The following is a 15,155-nucleotide window of genomic DNA, read 5'->3' as shown; positions in this document are numbered from 1 at the left end:
TACACTACATTGCAATTTATTCAACGTCACATTTTTACGTTACAAAATTGGGGTATAATATACCATTTATGATATTAGGGTTTTTTAATATTTATTTATGGTATTATGACTTTTAAATATTGTTTCTATAATATAAGGTTTAATATATGGTTTATAATATTAATCCTAAGGTTTGAAATATTAATCAATCTCACAATAATTGTGGCAATGTTTATAATCGCTTGGTTTTGAAATATTAATATTGTTGTTTATACTCCTTGCATTTATAATATTAATAATCCCTTGATTTTATTAATCTCTTGGGTTTACAATCCCTTGCGATTTTAATATTATTAATCTTTTTGGTTTATAATATTAATCCTTGAGTTTATGAGTCCTTTGGGTTTATTAATATTAATAATCCATTGGGTATTTAATATTAATTTGTTGGGTATTTAATAATAATTCATTTTTTATGTTAATCTATTAGGTTTATAACATTAATAATCAATTAGGTTTATAATATAAATCTTAAGGGTTTATATTATTAATCCTTTGGGTTTTTAATATTAATTCCCTGGGTTTATTAATCCCTTATATTTATAATATAAATAATCACTTGGGTTTATAATATGAATAATCCCTTGGGTTTATTAATTCTTTTGGTTTATTAATCAACATCGCAATTTATTCAACATCACATTGTCACATTACACAACTCAGATTTAATATTGCATTTATAATGTTATGCATTTTTCATCTTAGGTCTTCAATATTAATCTGACAGTTTAATATTATTTCCTTGGATTTATAATATGTGGGGTTTATAATATTAATTCCTTTTGTTTAATACTTGTTGCAGTGTCACATGGCAACAAACATTGTCTCAATGCGACAATCAATCTCATAATCGTTGTCGCAATGTTACATGATATTGCAATTTATTCAACATTGCATTGCAACATTACATTGAACTTAATTCAACTTCACATTTTGAGATTAATATTTATCCCTTGGGTCTAATGTTATTTCCCTTTGGCTTATTTATCCCTCAGGTTTAATATTAATCCCTTGCATATTCATCTCTTGAGTTTATTAATCCCTTGGGTTTAATACTATGTTTTTAATATTGTTCCCTTGATTTATAATTCCTTTTATTTATAATATTAATCCGTGGAGTTTAATGCTTGTCAAACATCACATTGTGAAAAACTTTGTCTTAATGAGACAATCAATCTAGCAATCATTATCACAATTTTGCATTACATTGCAATTTATTCAATGTCACATTGCAACCTTAATCTCAAGGGTCTATTAATCCCATGAATTGAAAATATTGATAATGCATTGGGTTTATTATTCGCATGGTTTTATAATATTAAACGGTAACTCACTCATATTAAATGTGAATGTTAGGGTTTTATAATGTGAGGTTTGTATATTATGGTTTAATACTGTGACGTTGGAATGGTACAAAATTATATCCAACATCACATTATGACAAACATTTTCTCTATATGATGATCAATCGACCAATCATTGTCGTATTTTCACACTACAATGTGATTTATTCAATGTCGCGTTGTTACATTACAAAATTGGGGTTTGATGTTAGGTTGATAATAATAGGGATTTCTAATATTAGGTTTATAATATTAAGGTTTAGTATATGCTTTTATAATATTAATCCATGTTTAAAATATTAGTCAATCTAATTCTCATTGTGGCAATGTTTATAATCCCTTGGGTTTAGAATCTCAATAGTTCTTTGGGTTTTAATCATTTGGGTTTATAATATGAATATTAGGGTTTATAATCATAGGATTTACAATATTAATGCTAGGGTTTATAATATCTTCAGTTTGTAATAGTAATCCTAATTTTTATAATCCTTTAGGTTTATAGTATTAATCCTATGGTTTAACATTTATCCCATGGGTTTAATATTGATCCCTTAGGCCTATAATATTTTTCCCTTTGGTTTATAATATTAATAATCTCTTGATTTTATTAATCACTTGGATTTACAATATTAAAAATCCCTAGGTTTTATTAATCCCCTCGGTTTATACTATTAATCTTGAGGGTTTATAATATTAATCCCTTCGGTTTTCAATATTAATCACTTAGGTTTATTTATCCCTTAAGTTTATAATATTTATAATTCCTTGGTTTATTAATCCCTTTAGTTTATAATATTTTTATTCCCTTGGGTGAATCAATCCTTAGGTTTATTAATAGTAATAATCCCTTAAGTTTCTAATATTAATTCCTTGGTTTTATTAATCCATTGAGTTTATAATATTAATAATCTATTAGCTTAATAGTATTAATCCTTAAGGTTTATAACATTAATCCCTTGTGTTTAGAATATTAGTAATCCATTAGATTTATAAGATCTATTCCTTGGATTTATTAATCCCGTCATTTTTTAATATTAATTCATGAGGTTTTTAATATTAATTCCTTTGTTTTATAATATTTATTATCTTTTAGGTTTATTAATCCCTTCGATTTAATATTATTTCATTGAATTTCCAATATTATTTTCTTGGGTTTATAATATTATTTATAATATCATTATAATTATCATATTATTATAATATAATAATAATAGTTATAAATTATTATTGTGATTATTATAATTTTTATTATAATTGTAATATAAAAATAATAATAATTTTTATAATATCATTACTATAATTATATTTTTATTAATATGAATATTAATATCGGTGTATATCAACCACATTTACTAATGTGTTTGTACATGTGATTGATATACCCTATCAATGTATATTAACCACATTTATTAATGTGGTTATGCTAGTCCAAACTCAACCTAGTTACCAAAAAAACATATTTTAACAAAATTTTATTAACCTAACCAATCTTGCATTATTGTTATTAATCATCCCCATCCTGTTAGATCTTAGACTTTTTTTGTCCATATTTTGAATAATAATGTCTTTCGGATTAATGACATCATTAGGATTTGGTCGAAGTTTCAATCCAACTAATGTGGTTCATCCTCACCTTTGTCGTGAGGATGAACCAGATTAATTGGTTCGAAACATCGACCAAATCCTAATAATGTGATTAATCCGAAAGACATCATCATCTTCTTCAATAAATTATACTTTCCATACAATAATAATATTAATAGTTAACGTAAACATTTAAATTATAAAGATTTTCCAAAATAATATAAAGAATGCAATGCATTAATATATAAATAAAATGAAATGATTAAAACATTATACATAAAAGTACTTTATTTCTCTTTAAACTTTATAAATTTTAATGTTGAAAATATATGTTTTTAAGTTGTATATTTTGGACTAGGGTTACCATAATTATGGTAGAGATTTAATCATCACATATATTCTAAAATATCCATAGTAGGATACACAAGATGGAATCTTGAGATTTTTTTCTCCTTTTAATAAAATTGATTAACTAAACAAATGCCATATCAAGTGACTTATGGTTTTTTGGGCATGTAATATCGATGTCATGGTATTGTACAAATTAAGAATCTTTAAGGTAAAATGAAAGTAAATCAATGATTAACAATATTGTTCCATTCTTTTTAATGTATATAAAGTAACTTATATATTAACTCTTTTAATAATAATAATATTATTATTATAACTTAGGGATTTTTAGAGTAAACTATTTTTAGGACTTAAAAAAAAAAGAGTACGGAATCTTCTCCTCAGATATTCATAAGTAAAAACACATCATGTTATTCAAAGGGTTTATTAAAGTTTTTTTTTTTTTTTAAATAGGATTTTGTGCGTTATTCATAATGATATAAAAGGTATTTTTTTATGAAATCGTTTATATTTGAAAAGTTCTTTATTAAAACAAAAGGGTTTTATTGAAAGTCTTTTTTGTAAGGACAAAGAAAAAAAAAATTATTGTACAAACAATTGTGGAGGAGGTTTTATGTGGCAATTTTAAGTTACATTTATAGCCATTGTACTTAGAGTTGGAGAAGGTAGCAAAGAAGCCATTTTTCCCAACTCTCAACAAATACGAAAAGCTAAGAGACTAAGAGAGTTAAAGCAACAACTAGAGTTATTTCAACAAAAGCTATTTCAGATCTATTTGAACGAGTTGGAAAACTAAAAGTAAAATAATTTCATCGTCTTGAAATGCATAAATAATATGTTGATAATAGCATCCTTCCTCTCATTACATATGCAAAGAAAAATCAGGAAGCCTAGGAAACCCTTGAGAGGAATTTTAGTGTAAGGGGGATCATTCAAGTTGAAGATGAAGGTGGATCTATCACAATGCATCTACAATGATATGAATGTTTTGGTGAATCCCACTTTTAATTGGATGACAATGATGAAGGTTTGTTACCAACTACATAGAAAGAGCACACAAATGCTCCTCAATGCAAGTGTGTAGAGCCACAAGTGGATGCCAATAAGGTGAATCCAACAATAGAGCTTTTTGATGACAATGAAGTTGTCATTGGAGCATCTAGTGTTATGGTGAATTCATTAATGAAATTTGGTGATGTCATATTTCATGAACACCATTTGGGTAATGATGAATGGTTGCATATGATGCAACAAAAGCATATTATTAATAAACTATTAGTTGGTGAGAGAAGCTTACTTGGGTCTAAAAACCAAGTGGAAGAAAAAGTCTTTAATATAACTGAAGTTCATAAAGAAGTAGAAACTATAGAATTGAAAATAATGGAGAAACACGTTGTTGTTTAGATGTTTTCTCAAATTAGGGATTAGTTCCTCATTTCAAAGAATTAGTTCCAACTTAGTCCTATGAATCTTTATAAGGTTGTAATAAATTGTTGTTAATTCAATGAATTTGCTAGTGTTGTGACGACGCACAGGGTCTCCTCTCCTTTTGTCTCATTCAATTTTGTCTTCCATTATTTCTAGTTGGTATCAGAGCACCGGGGAAGAGGTGACATAGTCCTCTAGCTGAGGTTAGGTGCTCGATTCTCTTGGGTGAGGCCTTTTCCTATTGTGGATCATTGTGGTAAAGCGGTAGAAATTGTGACATGCTTGTCTATGCTGGAGTTTAAGGTGTTGGAGTCGTGGAATGTTGAGCAAAGGAAGCATCTTTCGGTGGGATCCTTCAAGTTCTTAAATGCTTGAACGTTGAGTAGAGGCGAAGTGTGTTGATCTATTGCTTCTGCAGTGGATTTGGTGGAGCAATCGTGGTTTCGTGGGTTACCGAGAAGAGGTAGTCTTTTTTTGCACGGAAACGACTGCTCTGTGAGTATTAGATTGGAGAAAGCGTTTCTTCGTGGAGAATTGGGGATTTGCACCAGACCGATCTGGGTTATGAGTGGTGCCCGTTAATCTAAGGCGACATTGCAGAGCTGCGTTTAATGCAATCAACATTGGCGTTTTCTTTTTTAAATTGTCGAATATGAAGCTTTCTCACTCCTGGAGTACAGTGAACTCGATAGAGTGAACAAGGCCACGACGAGCAGAGCCCCCTATAGTGTTACCGTTTCCCGTAAGCCGAGATGTTTGTAAGCTCGATTAATTGGAGAGACAGTTGGACAAGCTAAGCTATCTTTACAAAAGAGAGCGAGAGTCAGAGTAGCCTGTTCGAGCTCTCCGCCACTTGTCGAGCCGAGTCTGCATTTCATGTGATAAGTCGACTCTGCTCGAACATATGAAAGAGCGGATCTGCGCCCAACATAGCTTGAGCATATTTGACCTGCCCTGATCAGTCGGTGGAGTAGATTGGGTGAAATCGACAACCAATGTGTTAAAGCATCATGCCACACAGGAGCTGGAGCAAATGAACATCAACTCCTCGGTAAGCTTAAAAATAAAATTGTATTTCTACCACCGCATGCTCCAATTATGTGACAGTTGCTTTGACGATGGAAAGCTTATGAAACCCAAAGATTTACAAATGCATCGCTTCTATCCTCCAACGACACCTAGTGTGGTCATAGTCAAAGCTCAACGGACTTGAGCGCTCTTCGGTCAACGTAATTTTGTTTGGAACACATCAAAATCTTTGTTTAAGTGATCACCGCCGGTCCCCACATGTTTTTTTTCTTCTATCACCCCTCTTCATTGAGCGCTGCTACAATATTAGAAACATTATATATGAGCTTTGTCAAAAATGGCCACAACGCTTCCTGTATATTCGAAACCGGCCTAGTCTGTATTTGTTTTAAAAAATGGTCTTTGGTTTTTGTTTGGACGGCACATATGAAAAGGGGATCCTACATTAAAAGGGGTCTTTTTAAGGTTGAGCACTTATGAGAGAAAAAGGGCTTTATTTTTTTAAGCCCTATTAATTTTATTTACCCTCTATTTAAATTTATTTGGAGCTGGTGAAAGTTCTTTTAAAATCCATTGGAGCTCGTGAAAGTTCTCTTGGGAGAAACAGAAATATAGCTGAATGAAGGAAATAAGTTAGATGGGACAAACTACGTCAACTAGAAATTCAAGCTGCACACACTCCTAGAAGGCTATGGACCTAGACCATTACAAGGGGGATGAAGAAAAAACTGCTACAGGCATGACAATTGCGACAATTCAAGGCTGGGAGAAGAGAGAAAATAAAGCAAAAGTATTGATTAGAATGTTTATCAAAGACAATATAATTCCTCATATCTGTGATTATAAGAATTCTATTGAAACTTGGAATACAGTTCACGAATTATAAGTGACTAAAAACAAAAAACGAGTTCTCTTCTCGAAAAGCAAGCTCATGTACATTAAAATGGAAGATAACAAATCTATTAATGCCTTTATTTCTAGAATTAAAGAATTGAAAGATAAGTTGGGGAACGTAGGAGATTCAGTACCTAGTATTGATCTCGTGATAATGAAGTTGAATGTAATGTAAGAAGATTATGCGATGTTTATTACAGTTCTTTCAGCAAGGGAGAAAGTGCCAAATTTTGAGGAATTGACAAGTGTACTGTTGGAGGAAGAAGAGATGTGCAAGAACTTGAAGCCTTGGAATCTAGATTTAGAATTTGTGGCGAAGAAGAAACTCTTCAATTGGAAACAAGGAGGAAGCTCATCCTAGAAAAAGTCAATTCCGAAATCAAATCAAGGTATTTCACCTGGAATGAAATGCTTTTAGTGTGTTAGAAGTGGGAATCTAGGCACACACTGTTATAAGAAGAAAAATGATGAATCTAGACATAAACATACAAGATAGTCTAGACATTTTGTAGGAGAAGCCGTGAATTATGATCTAAAAAATATCAAGTTATTTGTGTCTAATGTTGCATTGTCTTTTGAAATGAATGATGTTAATACATCATTTGTGGACTCTAGAGCATTGATTCATATGACATGCACTAAGGTCTGGTACAAAAACATCAAGGAAATTAGCAATGGTGGAAACATCTACCTTGTAGATGATCGTGCATATAAGATCATGGGATATGGTGATATACCTATGGCTTTACCAAATGGAAGCATCAGGGGCATCCATAATGTTATGTTTGTTCCTGGGTTCAAGAAAAAACTGATCTATGTGTCTATAATTACAGATCAAAACCTAAAGGTTGAATTCTTCAAAAGTAATTGCAAAGTGAAATATTTTTGGATCACCGCAAACCTTTTGCATTGGGAGCCAGAGTTGGAGACCTGTACAACCTTGATGTTACCAGAAAAATCATCAAACACTTACTTCTACAACTATGTCAACAAAAGGTCTTTGGCATCAGAGGTATGGTCACTTCAATTATCATGATTTATTGTTGCTATAGAAACAGAGAATTGTTTAAGCTCTCCCTATGTTAAAGAATGAATATGCTTATTGTGAAGGTTGTGCATTAGATAAAATTCACAGAGATGAATTCCCCTCTAATTATGATAGGAGAAGAAGAGAAGTATTAGAACTTGTGCATTCTCATGTTTGTGGTCCCATGCATACTAGATCCCAAGGAGGAGTTTATTATTATTATTATTTTTATTGATGATTACACAAGGAGCACTTGGGTGTACTTCCTCAGGAAAAAGAGTGGTGTTTTTTATTATTTCAAAGAATTCAAAGACATGGCAGAGAAGCAGACATGGAAGTTTCTAAATATCTTTCGTTCAGATCAAGGGGGAGAATACAAATTGGGGAACTTTGTCAAGTACTACAAGGATCACGGAATAGTGCAGCAATTCACTGTACCCCACACTCCATAGGAGAATAGTGTTGCATAAAGTAAAAAGAGGACATTGGTGGAGTGTGCACAAAGTATGATCAAAGGTAAGAACCTCTCAAATGCTTTTTGGGGAGAAGCCATTAGTATTGTTTCTTATTTAAAGAATATAAATCCAACAAGGTATCTCAATTTCAATATTCCATTTGAATCCTTATATGGTTTTAAACCAACACTTCATCATTTGAAGATATTTGGGTGTAAGGGATTTGCACATATTTCAAAGTTGAACATAAGGAAACTTGATGCTAAAGGTATAAAATATATTTTTGTAGGAGACCATTCAAAATTTAAAGCATATAAAATGTTTGATCCATCTACTCACAGAGCATTTGTGAGTAGAGATGTACTTTTCCATGAATAGGAAGATGAAGGCAACAAGGATAACATCTATGAAAGATGGAACATTCTTCATGAATTTAAAGACAATAAAGTAGAAGCAGAAGCAAAAAATAGTGAGAAGAAAAATCTTAGAGAGGAACTGAGCGATGTGGAGATCATTAACAATCAGAGCCCATTAAGAAATGGAGAAGTAATTTTAGAAAACAAAGGTGAAAGAAGTGAAGCATGCAAGAAATCTACTCAGCAGATTCGACTACCTAAAAGGTTCAAGGACTATGCTCTCATGATTAGTGTTTTGAATGTCATAGAAGCCATGAATTTTAATGAAGCTATCAAATATGAAGAGTGGAGAAAAGTTATGGAGGAATAATATGAATCTATAATAAAAAATAAAACCTGCGAATTGACAAAATTTCCTAAAGGAAAAGAGCCCATAGGATGCAAATGGCTATATAAACCCAAGTTTAAATAAATGGTAGCATAGATAAATATAAATCTAGATAGGTGGTGGAAAAAGGGTACTCTTAGAAATAGGGTGTTGATTATGAAGAAACATTTTCTCCTGTAGCTAAATTGGGCTCTATTAGATTGTTAATTTCATTAGCTACAAAGTGTCATTGGAATTTGCACCAACTAGATGTAAAACCTTCTTTTTTGAATGGTGACTTAAAGGAGGATGTATATTTGACACATCTTTAAGGGTTTGTGAAAAAAGGGCGAGAACATTTAGTTTGTAGACTAAAGAAAGATTTTTATGGGCTAAAACACGTACGTAGTTTGTGGTGTGAAAAGATAGATTCTTTCCTTTGCAAGTGGGGTTTTATGAGAATTCAGAGTGATATGAATATGTATACCAAATTTGATTGAAAGGGGTATGTGGTGTTGATTCTTTTGTATGTTAATGACTTGATCATTACAGGAAATTCAATGAAGTTAATTAATGAAATTAAGATGTAGATGTCACAAATATTTTAAATGAAATATCTGAGTGAGTTATATTATTGTTTAGGTCTTGAAGTTGTGTGATATGTTTCTGAGACTTTTGTTTCATAGGGTAAGTATGTCAGAGAAGTGCTTAAAATGCAAAGCTCCTTTTGTTCCTATGAAATAGAATTTGAAGCTTCATCCCGAGGATGTTTCAAAAGAGGTTGATGGTACATTGTACAGACACCTAATTGGAATATTGAATTATCTTACTACCACTAGACCTGATATTACATATTCATTTAGTGTGTTGTGTCAATTTACGACTAGACTTCTAGAAATCCATTGGAGAGTAGCGAAACAAGTACTCAAGTATTTTAAAGAAACAATTGGTTTTGGTCTTAAATATACTCTTTCATTTGCTATTAAGCTGACAGGTTACTCAGATTCAATTTGGGGCAGTGATCTGGATGATAGAAGGTCTACTACATGTTATGCATTTAGTATTGGATCGAGGATTGTTTCATGGAGCACCAAGAAGCAACCTATTGTATCTTTATCATCTCCAGAGGCAGAGTACAAAGATTTGTGTGTAGAAACTTGTGAAGTTGTTTGGTTGAGGCGAGTTCTTAAAGATGTTGGAGAAGAACAAAAGGAGGCTATAGTAATCAAGTGCAACAACGAGATCTCAATCAATTTTGGAAAATAATCTGATTTTTCATGCAAGGACAAATCATGCCCATTCCCATTTTCATTTTATTAGAGAAAAGATACATTCAAAGGAAATTTGTATTGAATATTACAATACTTGTGAAAGTGCTACGGACTTTTTCACAAAACCCCTTGGGATGATAAAATTTGAATTGTTTAGAGAGATTCTAGGTTTGGAAATCAATCATTTCTCCATGAAGGGGGGAACTTGACACTAATGGAGAAATGGATTTTGTTTAGATGTTTGCTTCAATTAAGGATTAATTCTTGATTTCTAAGAGTTAGTTCTATCCTAGTCCTATGCATCTTTACGAGGTTGTAATTTATTATTGTTAATTCAATGTATTTTCCAGCGTTGTGGGAAGCCTCGGGGTCTCCTTACCAAAGGACTGCTATTTTTTTCTCATTCAATTTTGTCTTCCATTATTTCTAGGGACAAAGATAGAGAAAGAAATGCAAGAAGATAAATTTCTCATTAAAGAGTAGAAAGAAAAGAATCAAAATGATTTTGGAGACATTTTTAAGCTTACCATTAACTTTTAATGTGAACGTAAACAAAACAACTATGAAGAAGAGTCAAATTTACTTGAAATATGGCTTGCAGCAGGATGTTTTGATCAAATATGCATAGAAGTTACAAAAATGAATGCTGAAGGGTGATGAAAACATTAATGATATTTTCATGAACTAGAGTCTTGAAGAGATAATTTTTTACTCTAGATTTATGTTCCAACAGAATATGATGATGAAAATCACACAATAGAAGTTTACGTGTGGTAGTCGTTAACACACAAAATAATTTTTGAAGAGTTAAAGGGCATGTTTAGACCACCTGGAACAATGAAAGAGTTGCACCACCAAATGAAGAATTTGAAATTTGAAACCTACAACAGAAAGGAAAATATGAAATAATTTAGAGGATATAGAATTTGGAACAAAAGAAAAAAGGAAAGGAAATGTAGTTGATGTCAATTATTTTTAAATTTCAAACCTAGCTAAGACTTAAGCTGCAAACATCTTAATTTAAATTTTTTTGGTTGTAATTAAGGGGCCGTGCTAAAGAATCTAATTAGAACTTTATGTTAGGTGTCATAACTATCCATCCAAGTGTCATAATTAGTTTGAGATCACTTTAGTTTAACTAAATTTTATTCGAGTCTCACTACAATCATTTATTATTGATGTCTCCTATGCAATTCTATTTAATTGTTTAATAATATTAGGAAGAGTAATATTTTCTCCACTTTTTTCATTCTCTATTCTCTTCTCCACATATTGCATTATCTAATAGTATTGAGTTTATATTGCATTATCTAATAGTATTGAGTTTCCTTGGTTTGAGTCTTGGCATGAATTTATGGGTTTCCTCACCATGGCTCGTCATAGGTAAAACTTGTAGGCCATGTGCCACAAAATCACATGATGGTATAGATATATGTCATGGGCATGCCTTTCGGAGTGAAGGTAGGAATGGAATTGGATGGAAAAACTACCTGTGAGAGGATGATTTGTTAAACACAATTTAAAAATTTACAAAGTTAGGAATGTTATGGGTTGACACCGTAAAGACAGGCTCAGAGGTGTAAATTGGGTGGATCTGTTTTGAAATTCTAACCCATATTTGGATGTGGATGTTGATTAAATCGCATTATGGTTCATGTGTTTGGTCAACATGGTAGCAAGAGCATGTGCACACAGGTCAGTTAAGCACAGAGTTAGGTTGATTCATGCCTTGGGTATGAGTGAGTTTGTATCGTGTGACATTAATTGAAGGATGGTTCTAACTCACGCACATATCAAGTGATGTTGGTTCAAGGAATGTAAAGGTGATGGGAGTGGAATGATGGGAATGACATATGTCGATTGTGTAATGTCCATGTAAACTTGGAGTTTTCTCGAGGTATATAGTGTAACTGAAAGGTTGACCCATCCATACTAAAGGGCATTACCCTTTCTATGTTGTGATCAACCAAGGTAGCAGTGCTCTTGTGGATTTTTGGGTGTACACCACCAATGCAAGACCAACCCCATTCTATTTGATTTGTAATACACCTCTCAAAAGATTTAATTAATCTATTAGTTCCTATGAGGTATAGATAACTTAATTAATCTATTAGTTCCTATGAGGTATAGATAAATTGCCTTGGGTAGGGAGGGTTTTACGATGGAAACCACTTTTGAGAGAGCTAAAATATTCTAATGATGGTCGAAATAAGGTATAGATAACTTGCCTTCGGTAGGGAGGGTTTTATAATGGAAACCACTTTTGAGAGAGCTAAAATATTCTAGTGAGGGTTGAAATAGAATTCAAGTTTGATCTAGTGGGTTCATCCAATTAAAGTTCAAGCTTGATCTAGTGGGTTCATCCAATAAATTAGCTAGCCTTAGTTACCCCATAGGCCTACCTATTTCAACTCACACTGCATGTAGGCTTGTATAAATTTTGTATTTGATTCGTATGATAGATAGTGCGATGACTGCGACTTCATTGCCCACTTCTGAGTGACACACATGTTCTTGCATTATCTCAAATTTGGAATTTATTTCTTTTGTGGTGATGAAACTTTTCAAGTTACTTTTCTCAATGGCTAAGACATTTATCCCACTCCCTATGTATCAGTTTTAGATTATTTCGAATTGATGAATTGTTTAGATTTCTTTCTTCTAGAACCGAGCTTTTATCTTTTAGATTTCACTTCAATGAACTATCTCACATTGCTACAATCTTAAATTTATTTTCATGAAAATAAATGCTATAATGGATTCCTTTGAGAAAAAATAGGTAGTGGCAGGGTATGGTGGAATCCAGGGAGAACAAAGGGTTCACAATAGGGAAATGTGAAATGGATACACCACTTATATGTGAACAGTGGAGAAAGATACTATTGTAGCAAAGTGGTCACAATGGGAATCCTGGAGATGAAATGGTTGCAGAAAACACACTAGAGAATAAAGAGTTACCTGTGGAGCCTTAGAGAACAAAAAATCGACCTTAGAGAAATCATTCCAACAGTTAAATGGCGATACAAACTGTGATCAATATTTCAAAAAGTCAGTTGTTATTTACTGAATATGCTTAATTGATTTTTTCTCAACAGTTTGATGTATTTCATATAGTTTAGGTATAGTTTCATTCAATGCCAATCAAACTGGGTTCACGGTAAATCAAATTAGAGTTCATAATGGAAACAATCAGCTTGGGCTGTGTCCATATAATATATATTCCTTTCTAGGGTTCATGGTAAATGATATTAGAGTTCAGAATGGAAACAATCAGCTTGGGTTGTGTCCATATAATATATATTCCTGTCTAGATGAACTTATCATTACAGTCGTTGCTACAATGTTGGATTGAAAAAGTTAGATTTGGTTCTATGTCTAAATTGTTTGTGGTGTTTTTAATGTATCTTGCATCAATGATGACCTTTTGTTGAAATACACGTCATCACTCAGTTATCAAATGGAAGAGAAATTGAAGTAGCTATGATCTAATGGATCCCTATGATATAGTGCATATGGTATAGTGGTTATGATATATGATATAAAGAGAAATTGAAGCGGTTACGATATAATGATTTAATATGTCAATTATAGCAATAATAATTGACATTATTTTAGGGTATTGATTTTTATTTTAAACAAGGGAAGCTGCGAGGCAGCAAGTCCCTGCGTTGAGTGGGGTAGGATTCTTTCTGCCCTGGCGCGACGGAGCCAGTAGGAGTGCACAGAGAGCTTTCTTTTCACCCGGAGTTATGTAAAAACAAATCAAAATATATGCAAAGGAGTTAAATGTGACTCAAAGCAAAACATGTATAAATAAAACCTTCAATGTATTGGGTAGAGCCCATGGCACTAGATTGCACTTGTACTGGATGAAATTATAACAGCTTGCACACCTGCGGATGCTCTCCAGGAATATATGGTGCCTGGAAAATTGGATGTCTAATGGCATACAGCATGGGAAAGTCATCATGGCAATACCAGTGAAGCTCAGTCCCTATAGCGCGCTCAGTCCCTACAGCGCAATACGTAGCAGCCTGGAGCTTCAAAGACCCTACAGCGCAATACGTAGCAGCCTGGAGCTTCAAAGAGATTCTCTGGGATTTGTAAAGCCCTTGTGGGCAAAGGCCTGCAATGAGCAAATGGGCTATGTCTTTATACCAAGGAGACTGGTTATAGCAAGTTTTTATTTAGACTTATTCTTTTGCTCCCTGGTCATCTTCCCCATCAGCTTGTAGGATAACACTTTCCATCCCTTTTTTTAATAATATATAATTTTAAAACTATAAAAAAATTCATAGAAACTATGAAGGCTTAGATAAAAGCAGTAAAATGTATTTTACAGTGTCAATGAACACAAGCATCAGTTGGCTAACATTTTGAATTTCTGTGTTGTAAAAGCTTACCTTTTAAGCTTTCAGTTGGCTAATATTTTGAATTTGTGTGTTGTATTTTAGATGAATACATGCAAATCTAGGAGCACTTGTTTAAAAAATAAACAAACATTTTGGGCACTCGTGCCTTTCATTCATTAAATGTCATGTTCAAAATATAGCCATTTTAGCAACAAGCAGTTGAACATTAAACATTTTGGGCACTAGGGCCTTTCATTCATTAAATTTCATGTTCAGAGAAAACGATTTTTTAACACCTTGAGGCTTTTAGTCATTAAATTTCATGTTCAAAATATAGCTATTTTAATTAATAGCAAGAAGCTGACATGAAGTGATGCAGTTGGACAAAATCACAGATTCTAAGAGATTGATGCACAGATTCTAAGAGCTTGATGCACATGATGACCAACTTCTTTAACAATAGAAATTGGAAACTGTAGGTTTTTATATACTAAAGTAAATCTTGCATATTAAGACAATACAGACAAACTCAGTAATAAAAAATTACATGGCTTTCTGACAGGGCAAAGAGCACAGCACCTCCATGCCTTGAACATGATTCTTAGCAGTATGACTTCAACTGCAATTGAGACCTTACATGGTCAAAAAAATATTTGACC

The sequence above is a fragment of the Pinus tabuliformis genome, chromosome 3_2, assembly GCF_031772625.1.
Source record: "Pinus tabuliformis cultivar Carrire ecotype Pingquan chromosome 3_2, CPIR1, whole genome shotgun sequence".
In the NCBI taxonomy this organism is placed as follows: Eukaryota; Viridiplantae; Streptophyta; class Pinopsida; order Pinales; family Pinaceae; genus Pinus; species Pinus tabuliformis.
The sequence above is the reverse complement of the archived record's forward strand: the minus strand, read 5'-3'. Positions refer to the sequence as shown.